We start from the raw sequence: 13336 nt of genomic DNA on the forward strand, positions 1-13336 counted from the left end.
TTTTACATAGCCAAGAAATAAATAATTTGTCAACAACAAGAGAATATTAAAAACACCTATTTCATTGCTTTCTTCTTAACTGTAAAATATGAGCTGAGATTTATGGTACTGATGGTGCTTAATGAGATATTTCAAATAGAAAGCACTCACACATAAAAACACTCCTTAAAATATAGGTCATCCTCCGTATCAGCTTTTCCTAACAGTTTAGTGCAATCTAATCAGTTATATTGAATCTCCTCTGTAGGAGATTAGTCTGATCCTGTCTCAGTGCACTAGAAACTCCTATATAAGAAGCATGGAGAGAAATGAGATTAACTACTGATTGTTATCCATACAGAAAAGAAATTCTGCCCACTGTTAATTAGAATGGGTGGCATTCAAAAATCAGTCATATGAAGGTTACTTGCTTTCATGATGCTAGAATAAAAACATAATTACAGTTGTTGTTGTTTTAAAAAGCGTTATTTTCTTAATACAGTAAGACAGACAATCCCAGCTACAACTGGTTGCTAAGCAGCACTTCTGCATACAACATCCCTACAATACAGTTACTATTGTTGAAGACATTATCTTGTTTATGAAAAAGAAATTCAGTATTTGCACACATATTTTTACTGAATTCAAAATGCTCAGTCTCGGAGTATATATGACAGCAGAACCAGAACATGTCATCCTGTTTTGCTTTCTTTCTAAATCACAGAAGACAGAAAATTTTGGAAAACAATTTGGAAAGCAAACAGTTTCAAAGGAAATTGATTTAAACAAACTAAGAGGAGGAGGTATTTGTTAAAATGACGCAATATGTGAACACGCATGTCTAACTGCACATATGGTCTGGAGTATAACATTATTAGTCGAAACACGGTGTTCAGAAATTATTGCTGATTTACTTTTATGTTAGCATTCCAATATTCTAGTGTTTGTCAACCCTGGCGACTTTAAGATGTGTGGACTTCAACTCCCAGAATTCCCCAGCCAGCCAAACACTGGCCTAGACAGTCGCCACAACCATGAAGGTGAAGCCCTTCCCCTCTTTTACATTTGCCATGTAGTGTTTTTAGTCCTGTGTCTATGCATTTCATTTATCCTACCCAGAAGCAGAACCTTACAGTGAGGACCGAAGCTGGCTGAACCTTTCCCATACAACAGGCCAACAGCCTCTTGATGTTTCCTGTTTTTAGATATACATCCCAAACCCATTTTGCATTCCTCACCAGCCTTGTCTCATTCTGAACTTTAAGAGCTACTAGCTTAGTTATTAGACCCTCTTTCCATTCCTTAGGCATCACCTTTTTACTTCGCAACTTGTCAGTGAGCTCTGGGAGTTGAAGTCCACACATCTTAAAGTTGCTAAGGTTGAGAAACACTGCATTAATCTATACTGAAACAACTTGCCCAACTGCCTAAACAAATAAGTAAAAATAAAGGTATTCCATCCCTCAATTCTCCAAACTTTGAATGTTACAAACATATTTTAAATGGTATGTGTTAACATTTCCTTTAATATTTATAATTTATTTAAACTATTTTTTATTATACTTTGAATATATAAGTTCAGCATATTGTGTGTACATAGTGGAAGTGTGTGTAAAGGCTTTTTGTTTACCCCAGCATGTAATGTGGCTGATGTAAAAGCTAATGCAGCTTTAAAAGTTTGCTGACTGCTCTAGGCACTATGACCTATTTCAGCTGCTTAACAACAAATGACTACATCAAGCAGAGATTTGTGATCCAGATTTTTTTTTCTTTTTTCTTTTTTGCAAGATGTAAAACAATCTGCCAAATCCTGACCTTGTCATTCATTTTATCTTGAAACGCCTCTGATTGATGCCGGAAGAAGAAAGCCAGCTAAATATAGGGCATTGTTATGAAATCTCAAATGTATGTGTTATTTTGGAATTGGCAAATATCAGAACTGCCAGAAGTTTACAACTCTTCGTATGTTTTTTTCAAAATAGCTTGAATTAACAAGTGTTTTCTTAGCTTATGCTGTTTAGAACTATCCCGAGGTAAACTAATAGTAATAACTCAATACAAGTTAGGCTTCGTACCCAGCAGTGCCGGGGGGGGGGGGGGGAGGGTCAATAAAGGCAAGATGGCAGTCACAGCAGGATGATCGAAGTTCCACTCCTTTTGCATGCCTATACAAAGGAGACAAGGCTTCAATCATGCTGTCATGACTACTATCTTGCCTTTTTTGCACCCCTGTGAGGATGGCATGGTCTCCACCTGTCTTTTAGTTTAAGGAATGGTTCTAATTTGGCAATACAGGTAGTCCTCATTTAGTGACCACAATTAAGACCAGCAACACAGTCATTAAGTAAAGTGGTTGCTGAGTGAGAAATCATGTGATTGAGGCTGTGCTTACAATTTTACTTCGGCTTTCCTTTCCTTTCCTTTACAGCGACAGAAAGGTATGACTCCAAACAGCCAAGTGAGCCCAAATAGTGAGGAAGGTTTCCAGAACTTGATTCACAAGGAAGCTGGGTAAAAGGACAAAGCTTATAACCCTTTTTCCCACTCCCTGACCCTTGGGAATGCTCACCCAGAGCTGGGATAATTAGCAAGAAGGGAATTAATGTTTGTATTTATATTCATTGGAGAGGAAGGGATTACAAGAGAGTAAGCAGGCACACAATGAGGAATATACATAAAAAGAAATGCCCTTAGTGCTGGCTGTTTGCCTAGCGCATTCTCAGCTCTGAGTCCCCAGTTGCTTAGGAAACAAACAAAAGCCTTTAATGTGAAATTGATTAGGGTCTGGTCAATTTCAAGCAGCAGCTGCCAGCCAGCAGAGTTTCTAAGCACTTAGAACTTTTTAGGGATGTGCTGCACTGAGGAGAGAAGCAGTTCAGGAAGAGATAGCTTCTTTAGGCAATCTCTCTGGAAAAAAAAGAAAAAAAATGGGTCAGGCACAGGACAGCCTGTGCTAACTGACTGCAGTGGTGAACACATATGACTGAGAGACTCTGTGAAGGACATAACTGCAGGCATTGATTGCAAAGTTACTTTTTCATCACTATTGTAACTGCGAACAGTCACTGTCTGAGGCAGTCGCTAAACAAGGACTACCTATATAATGAAATATTCATCTTCTGCCAATAAGTAATAAAGTTTCTTCTTTTTTGTTAGTGCTATCTTGGCCTTGAGGAAATACATCATAACTGCAGAAGGAAGCTTTAACATGTTGCCTGCTTAATTTTTTTTCAGAGTTTATTGCTGCCCAGCACTGCTAGTATCTTTTAATGATGTAACCTGAACATTTCATTGATGTGTATTATGAGGTAGTGTTATGTTATGCATAAGAAGTACTTCTAAAATTAATGGAAAAATTAGTAATAATTGCTATGTTAGGTCCTATTCACTTCAAAGGTATTTAGTTATGACTTAGTTTGAATGCTATTTGTGACAAAAGCTGCTTAACAGAAGACAGCATTTAAATATATTAAATTCATAAATGTAATACCTTACAGTATTCTCTAATAAAATCCTCCCAAGCAGGGGGGCGGGGGCAAAGTTCAATTTAATGAACTTTGAGGATTCCTGGAGGAAGTAGCCTAGAAGACAGTGGTTTACCCAGCTATGCTTTGCTCACATCCCTTTTTAAAAGGTCTTTATACTTTCATGCATAGCATGATTTGTTGTGCTTTATTAAGATACATAACTGATTTCTGAAATTTTAAAATACAAAACAGAGGAAGCTGCCTTATATGGGAATAAACTATTTGTCAGTCTTACTTGGTGCTCTCCAGGAATTCAGAAAAGGGCCGAGCAGGGACTGGAATGTGTGGCTTTTCAATCTGGGGCCCATTTGTATACAAACTATGTCCTTTCCCACCAAACAGTGGTTCTTCCTCCAAAAAGCTGGTATTCAATTTCCGCAGGAACAAAAACCTTTCCAAATGAACTTTTTTGGTCATATATGAAAGAAATGTGTATGTTTCTGAGGAGACATGACGTGACATTGCTAATACACTGCTAAAATCTGTGTCTGCATAATTACGTTTTACAACTGTGGTGGTGTTTCTTCACTGATTTCTTTGTGCTTCAGATTCAGACTAATATTTTGTGATAAAAGGACAGTTCAGAGACAACATATGCTGTTATATTTCACTTCATTCCCTTTGAAAGAAATGTACTACATGAGAATATCTCAAGATAGCTGAATATTTTGTAGCCAATAAATATTTTTACGTTTTTGCCTATTACAAGTACTGATCTGTTTTTGCATATTCTGCATATCTTTCTTCTCTAAGGGTATTATTGATTGTTGTTGTTACTCTTGTTATTATTATCTTCTATTTGGATATTAACTGGCAAAAAGATGCAATAGGAATTCAATGTGGCTATTTGCTGAGGATACTTTCTGCAGTGAGGAGCTTTTTCTAGCCATGAAGGCTTCTGTGTATAATTTAAAGCCTTGATCTTCTAAAGTTTTAAATCATTCAGAGAGCCTATGTTCCTTCAGAAGGTTCCCTCTAAAGAAGTTATCTGTCATTTGCAGGAAGAAAAAGCTTCTGGTAGCTTCAATTCACTGAGAACTTTCCATGATACAAATAGCAAGTGCAGAGGATGCAAGCCAATTTTTAGGGATCAGAGTATGTGCGTGTGGGGAGGAAAAGTTTATGGCCCCCTTGTATTTACCTGATCCCAATTTTACACACTATGCCCGTGCTGTCCATTTTAAAAAGAAAACAACTAAACTCAAAACAAACCATATCACTTAAATCATGTGTACTCTGGCCCTGGGCTGTGCAATACTTCAGATTAAGTTTGAAAGATGTGTTTTGGAAAGTGTCAAAGCATGAAGGGAGTAGTGTCTGTGGTTCCTTAAAGCTGATGAATCCATTTCCAGGATCGCATGGATTCTCAGCCTTAGTCCTTTGGTGTGTTGATATGGGAGAAAGTCTTTAAGCATACATATTATAATAGAGATTTTAAAAAGTGGACTTGTGGCATATATGGAATTTTCAAAGTGTGTCTTATAAAATGGCTACTTACAAGAAGAGACTTTGTCTGTACAAAATGGTTTCCGTCATGGGCATGGCCAGTAACAAAATTGTCATTTATAAGAAGACAACTGGTGGGGCTGTTCTACATCTGGTACCACAGCTTACCTCTGACTTTTTCTGGACAGATGCGCACAGAGCATCCACCATTTTAAAAAAACAACATCTTAGAATGCCCCTCTCTTTCAGTTTTTAATCTATTTTGTATTTAAATTGTTTTCCTCCCCCCTCACCTCCAAATTACTTCTTATTCAAAATGACCAACAATTACTGTACAGGGTATCTGGAATAGGAAGTCAAGTGAAGTGCATGATATTGTATCTACATCAGCTAATAAGGAAATGTCCTCTTTCAGTTCTTCTATTGACACCAGCAGATCTTATAGTTTGTGATTGAGAGGTTGGATTCTGAAATGATGCCTTATATACCAAGGTTTTGTTTAGAACAGGACTTCAAGGGAATGATATAATGCGACAAATAATCTGTGAATCTCGGCCCTCTCACTGCGTAGCCCTTCCAATGAGTCACTGCTGGCAAACCAAGCAAATGGTGTGTATAGAGAGATTTAGTGATGTGAATGACAGTGGATATTTCTATTCTGGTGAACACATTCTCTCTCTCCCCCCCCCCCCCTTTGCCTTTGCCAGTGCCTTTTACAAGTGGCTGATTTCAGCAGACTTTTCCTTCTGCTGTGGGTAATTGATGTGTTCATATTACGCAGTGTCAACATTAGCCCAAGGTCATCTCAAGGCAGAAACATGGAGACAAACACTTAATCTGTCAGGTTTCACCAGCTATGCTTCTCTAAATAAAGTATGCAGGTCCCAGTTGTATAGAAGATTTTTCATTGAGTTATTCTGTACATTATCCTTATGGGGAGGGGGCAGGTGTGACGATTTATTGTTTTCAGCTCACTGAATCTGTTCTGCCCTCATGAGACTTTAGATCTGACTTCTGAACTCTCACTATTCAGACAGTATTAACTCATTTCCTTCCATGATATTTTCTTATAGTCCAAATAAATATTTTTGTTTATAGCAAGTTCAGTCTGAAGGCTTTCAACATATAGGAAATGCAGATGCAGGTCCTGCCACATGCAGCAGAAATCAGATGAGAAGATGAAATGATGGATACATACACACACACACACACACACACACACAATACATACACACAGAGAATGAATAGGTTTAAAAACAAAGTTTGCAGCCAAGCTGGCCCAGACAGCTGCTGGTCTTGATGATCACATCTCAATAATGGAGGATCACCAGGATGTCTGGTACAAGTGGAATACTCTGGAATATTCTAAAATCAGGTGGCTCCAAAACCTGACTAATCATCAGAGGATAAAGACCTAAGAGGATGTGATATCGATTGGTTACAGCCATACTTACATGGCTCAATCTGTGCTAGAGTCTTGACTGAGATGCAGGCTGAGAGAGAGTAGGCTAAGTGTCTTTCTGAAGAAGAAAAAAACACAAACCCTGTTTTTAAAGAAGAGGCTATTTATGATTCTTGCTTGTACCTATTAAGAGTTCCTTTATTTGTAACAATCACAGGCTAGTAACTTAGTGTTCTCTACCAGACCTTAGGTAGAAGGGTCTAAATAACTAGAAATTGAGAATAATTTGGGTAGTTAGACTTGTAAAAAAGCCAGAAATTTCTGGGTTCAAATACATTTAATGATACAAAGAATTTTAAAGATCAACATTCTGCTGAAACCAGAACTTTTCTTGCTAGGATTAATGGACAGCCGATTAGAAAATAGCCCTGGGAGATTATTTTTATGCATGATTACTGCTATGGTACTATTATATGTGCAAAAATGGAAAGACTGAAATACAACCTATAGTATTCACAATTGGTGAAGATGACAGAACCAGCAGAGATGGCAAAGTTAACTTGTTTGATTACAGAAAGATCAACAACTACATGTATCAGTGACTGGAAATACTTTATGGACTTCTTGCTGAAAAAAGAGAAAAATGAGCTTATAATTTATGGGTTTGAAGATTAGAAAGGGTGGCTTATAGAAAGAAGGAAATTATGATGTAACTTTAGAGAAAGAGGGCAAAATATAAGTGTATCTATAACTACTGTCAAAAAGATTTTAAGCCACTTCTTTATAACTTTTTCTTTTTCTTTTTTCTTTTTCCACTATTTACTATTTTTCTTTATTATCTTTACTTTCTATTATGGTTTTTATTTTGTTAAAAAATTCTTCAATAAAAATTGTACACACACACACACACACACACACACACACACATACAGAGAGATCCTGGATAAAATGGATTATCTGGACCCCTACCAGTTGGGTTTCAGGCCCAGATATGGGACAAAAACAACATTGGTTGCGCTTTTAAATGATATCTGGCAGGAGCGGGATGGGGATAGTGCATCCATCCTGGCTTTTCTTGAACTCTCAGTGGCTTTTGATAACATTGACCATGGTATCCTTTTGGGTCAGCTCCAGGAGTTGGAGGTGGGGGGCACAGTTTTGTGCTGGGTTACCTTCTTCCTCTGAGGCCAGTCCCAATTGGTGTTGGTAGGGAGTGAGAGGTCCAGCCCATGGCCCCTGCTTTGTGGGGTGCCTCAGGGCTTGGTGCTCTCTCCACTCCTTTTTAATATCTATATGAAGCCACAGGGTGAGATCATTCGTCACCATGGGGTGAAGTATCATCAGCATACAGATGATACTCAATTGTACATCTCCATCCCGGGTGAACTAAGTGATGCTGTGAATGTTCTTTTGCGGTGCTTGGAGACTTGGGGTTCTGGATGGGGAACAACAGGCTTTGACTGAACCCTGGTAAGACAGAGTGGCTGGGGTTTGGGGCTCTTCTGCATCTGGGGGCTTACCATCTTTGGTCCTGGATGGGGTTGCATTGCCCCAGACTGACCTGGTGGATAATCTGGGAGTCCTCCTGGACTCACAACTCCTGCTTGAGGAACAGATGGCAGCGGTGGCTTGAAGGGCCTTTGCTCACTCCATCTTGTGCGCCAGTTGTGCCCATTCCTGAATTGGGAAGCCCTTCTCTCATTCATGCCCTGGCCATCCCCAGTATGGACTACTGCAATGCGCTGTACATGGGGCTACCCTTGAAAAGTATCCAGAAGCTGCAGCTGGTACAGATGTGGTGATGCAGGCAATTATGGGTGTCTCTAGGGCTGCACGTGTAACATCTCTGCTGCATGAGTTGCAGTGGTTGCTGGTTTGCTTCTGGGTCCAATTCAAGGTGTTGGTTATGATTTTAAAGCCCTTCATGGCATGGGCCCAGGTTACCTGAGGAACTGTCTTGTCCCAATTACATCGACCTGTCCTGCCTGGTCCGGCAGGAAGGGCATGTTACGGACCCTGTCAGCTAAAGAATTTCGACTGGCGGGGTCTAGGAGGAGAGCCTTTTCTGCTGATGACCCTGCCCTGTGGAACATCTTGCCCCCGAGGTGAGATTGGCCTCCACTCTTCTGGCGTTCTGGAAGAGCGTTAAGACCTGGCTCTGCCAACGAGCATGGAGATCCAATGGGGGCTCACAGCACTGTGGGTGGTTGGTGGCCTGAGGACGCTCTCTCCGTCTTTTAACTCTGTATATTTTGTAAAGATTTTTATCACTTTTTATTGCTTTTTACTTGTAAGCTGCCTAAAGTCAGTTATACAGTGAGATGGGCGGTATATAAATTGGATGGATGGATGGATGGATGGATGGATGGATGGATGGATGGATGGATGGATAGATAGATAGATAGATAGATAGATAGATAGATAGATAGATAGATAGATAGATAGATAGATAGATAGAATCTGCAGACATTTCTAGCTTTTTGTGTTTCAAACCATAGACTTAACTGAGGATGGAAGGGGCTATCATAATCTGTGGAAGCTTTTGATCCAGTACAGAAATCCTACCAACATAATGGAGGAGAATTATTCATTTATTTATTGAATTTCTAGACCAACTCCAGAACAACTCTGGGCAGCTTCACAAAGTTAAAATAAACAGCATTATATAAAAAGATCCACAATTGCTGATGATTTATGCTGATTTCTCCCCCTCCTGACAGCATCCTACATCACCTGAAAATCTGCTTCAGCAAGTTGGGGGACTCTCTTCCACAGTTAGGGAATAGTTATTAAGAGCTCCAGGAAGAACAAACAATCAAATGACAAACTTTCAGCCATGAGGGAATTCTGAATAAATCTGATTTGGTGACACATTCACCTGGAGAATATTACTCTGGATTCAAGCCACAATCTTTCCTATTTTCAAGCTCTCAGTATATTGGGACATAGCGGCAGGGTTCATGCATCTTGCTAAACTATTATTTGTTTTTGGAGGGACCTTAGTGTGATAGGCAGATAGGATTGGAAAATAAACCATGGATAGTTTTAGGGATATGCACCAGATGGAGTCAAACTTACTGTTTGCAACTTTGGTTTAGCATGATATGAGAACAGGGAAACATGCCTTATTTATGACATTTTACCAGGTAGTCGTTGCTTAACAACCATTTGTTCAGTGACCATTCAAAGTGATAACAGTGCTGAACAAATAGTAGTTACGACTGGTCTTTGAAGTTATGGCTGTTGCGGCACCCCTGTGGTCACATGATCAACATTTGGATGTTTAGCAGTCTGCCCGCATTTATGACCACAGTGTGCACTTCAGTTCCTCCGGCCCACCTATCTCTCCCCTTCTCTGCCTTTTTGGCCACCTTGCATTCTACCACCTCTGTCACCCCTGCTGCCCGAGATGACCTTCTCTGGCTTCTTTCTTCTGGTGCACCTGGCTGAGGCAGTTGTTGGCCCTTCACAAAGGCCTTGTGAAGCACCAGCAGCTGCCTTGGCCAGGTGTGCCTCGTCAGCAGTGGGAGGAAGAAGACAGTGAAGGTCAGCTGGGGCAGCAGAGATAGGCAAGGGCAGTAGAGTGCAGGACAGCCAAAAGGGCAGAGATGGGGGGAGAAAGGCAGGTAGGGGGAGTTGAAGTAGAGTCAAGTGTGGCAGGGCAGGGGTACCACAAGGATCTGGCCTAATGACCACAACCACAAATGCAGTCATGTGATATTTCACCTAATGACTGCTTCACTTAACTGTGGAAATTCCAGTCCCAATTAAGATCGTTAAGTGAGGACTAGTTACTCTTAGTTTGTGATTGAAGCCCTATCTCTTTTTATATGTGTTGTGATACACGTAAAGGAGGGCAGGGCTCTTGGTTGGGACTGCCAGGTTGACTCTTTGGGGTCTCCTTTTTGTGGACACTCTTAGGGCCTTGCCCAATACATTAATCAATCTACAAAGGTTGAAGTCAAGAACAATAAAAACAAAAACAAAACAGGAATTAGCCAGGCAAGCCAAGTTTACTTTTGCTTATATGCAAGACTTGTCTTTGGCTTATTCAGTAAACCATGTCTCGGGCTGATACATGAACATAGCCAATACCCCTGCTTCAGGGGACTGGTCTTCATCTTGAGCACAAAGACTACTAATTATCAGAAAGCCAAAATGCAAGATCTATGGAAAGATTATAGTTTTGGTAGTCCAATAAACTATTTACTCTGGGTAGCTTGCTAGTATCATGCAAATTGCCATGTTTCCCTCACAATGCTTTTTTATGATTTCCTATACAGAGATCTTTTATTTCTCTTCTGGTTTTTGGTGATGTTCCATTCTATTAATACCAAAATGAGTAAGAGTTTTCTGATACTATCTAATTGTCTTTGCAATCTGGCAGACAAAAGACAATTAAAAATCTGGCAGCCAGAGAACTGATACTAAAAGAATTCAGTTTCAAAGGAAAAATAGTTAATGGAACAGTAGGAAAACCTACTAATAAATATTCCATTACTTAAAAGGCTCATTTACACTGCATGAGCAATTTTGGTATACTGGCAACTATCATTATATCTAAAGGGTTTCAATTTGGTTTTCTATTGACTCAAAAACAATATGTGGAAGGGGGGAAAGAAAACAGATGAATGACCAGATTTAGTGCCAACCCCTGTAGAAGGTGGAATTATAATCCAACATCTGAAGGCTACAGATTCTCTATATCTAGAATCATAAAATCATATGGTTGAATGAGGGCCATTTAGGTGCTAGAACATATCCAGTAAAGGGGAGCTCGCTGCCTCTCTGAATAATTTGTGTCACTATCAAACAGTAACTGTCCTTACTGTTAGCAAAGTTTTTGTAACATTCAATTGGAATCTGCCTTCTAGTAATTTAAATCCATTATTCCATGTCCAGCACCCTGGGAACAATGAAGAACTGGTCTTCATCTTCTTCTGCTCAGACATTTGAATAGTATTAGTATTTCTTTTGCAGTATTCTTTTCTCAAGACTAAATATTCCTAGTTCTTTCCATCTCTCTTCATAGCACTTAGCTTCTAGTCCACTGATGATCCTCATTGCCCTTCTCTGACTTGTTCCAGCTTGTCTGAATCTTTCTTAAAGTACAATGCTTAGAACTGGCCATAGCCCTTGAGATGGAGTCTGGCCAAAGCAATTGGGAACAAATATTTCCCATTGTTTGTAAATTGTATTTCTGTTGATGCAGCCTATAATTGATACTAGTGTGAAGTCAACAACTGTTCCATCTTTTTCATACAGTATGTACTGTTACCAAGACAAGTATCTCCAACCTGTAATTGTACATATGATTTTTTTTTCTTTCCTAAGTGAAGAACTCGGCACTTAGCTTTGTTAACTTCCACTATGTTACTTTCAGACAATCTACTGTACCTCAAGTATAGCAAGGCTCATCACACTAACTGATAGCTATCCATTGCTGCTTATCCATGTGGGGACAAATGACACTGCTAGAAGAGGAGAAACGCTTCAGAGGATCACAAATGACTCTAAAGTCCTGGGTAGGAAGGTGACAGTTGTAAATAGTAGTCTCATCCTCCTGACTGATGATCAAGAGACAAGAAAGGAAGGCAGGATTCTGGAAGTAAATAATTAACTAAGAAGAAAGTTTGTCAAGAAAGATTTTGATTCCTAGACTATGATATACAATACTAATAAAAGTGTTTCCTAAGCAGAGACTGGCTGCACCCCATAATATAAATGAAATGCATACTTGGGGGAAAAAAAAAAAACCTCTTGCTAATCTTAATCAGAATTATTTTACACTAAAGTGGGAGGGAGAGGGGCAGAGGTCCATAGATACAAATAGAAAAGTGCTAGACCTTAAGGATATGGCTTCACTCAAGAATGGACAAGGCAAGAGGCAGAAAGGGTACTCATGAATCCTCAACACACAGCAGTAGGGAGGCCAGTAAGCAGTGATATCCCCAGTCTCCAGGCAGTAACAGGAGGAAATGAAAATCTTAATAGGAAAAGTGCATATGACCTGCTAGGTATCATTGAAACATGGTGGGATGAGAATCATGACTGGAATGTAGAACTCAGATATTACAGTATTCATTCAAAAGAAATAGACTCAATAAAAAGGAAGGCATGTGGGTTTCTATCTAAATATGCCATATGCCCATTAAGTAATTCATATCTTGAAATATGGAAGTTCAAAGCATTTGGAGAAGATGAAAAGGAATAAAAAACAAAATACTACGGTTGTGAGAGTTTACTGTAAGCAATATTGACAAGCAAAGGATGTGAACTGTGCCTTACCACTCTCCATATTTTTAAGGAAGGAGGCTATAGTAGTAATGGGAGACTTCAACTACCTTGAGATCTGCTGGAAAATGAACTCAGCTAAGAGGATTAGAACTAACAGACATCTGATCTCTCTTGCTGACAATTTAATTTTTCAGAAGGTAGAACAAGAGGTCAGCTATCCTAGACCTAATCCTGACCATCTGGAAGGAACTGATTGATGGACTAAAGTTGTCAGACACCATGAAGGAAAGCAAATTTAACATGCCAGACTAGGGTAGGAAAAGCTGAGAAGTCAGTCATGACCTTTGGACTTCAGGCAGACAGATTTTAATCACTCAGGTAAAGCAGGGGTTGGGGATGGGGGGCAGCATGTGATAACTTGAAATCTTGAAGGATAAACAAGTTGAAGATAGTTGAGAGATCCTGAAAAATGAGTTCCTGAAAGTGCAGGCACAAATGATCCCCATGAGAAGGAAAAATGGAAGAAGTGTTAAGAGGCTGATAAGGATAAATAGAGAGCTATCAGCTCTCCAAGATAGACCAAACTTGGAAACTGAAGACATGCAAGCCAATACTACTTTTGTATATATATTATTATATATTATAATATATATATATATATATATATATATATATATATATATAATATATATGTTATAGTAACAGAACATTGCAAGTCTGAATGTGCTCGCGCCCCCCCCCGCCA

General features: G+C 39.4%; 1 protein-coding gene across 16 annotated transcripts in view; it reads left to right on the top strand.

The window, feature by feature from the left end:
* MACIR (macrophage immunometabolism regulator) overlaps window positions 1-13336 on the top strand; it is a 146698-nt gene that overhangs the window by 32830 nt on the left and 100532 nt on the right. The window lies entirely within an intron of this gene.

This window comes from Python bivittatus, unplaced genomic scaffold, assembly GCF_059951505.1.
Source record: "Python bivittatus isolate LINGU-HERP-01145 unplaced genomic scaffold, Pbiv_v1 ctg000850_np1212, whole genome shotgun sequence".
NCBI lineage: Eukaryota > Metazoa > Chordata > Lepidosauria > Squamata > Pythonidae > Python > Python bivittatus.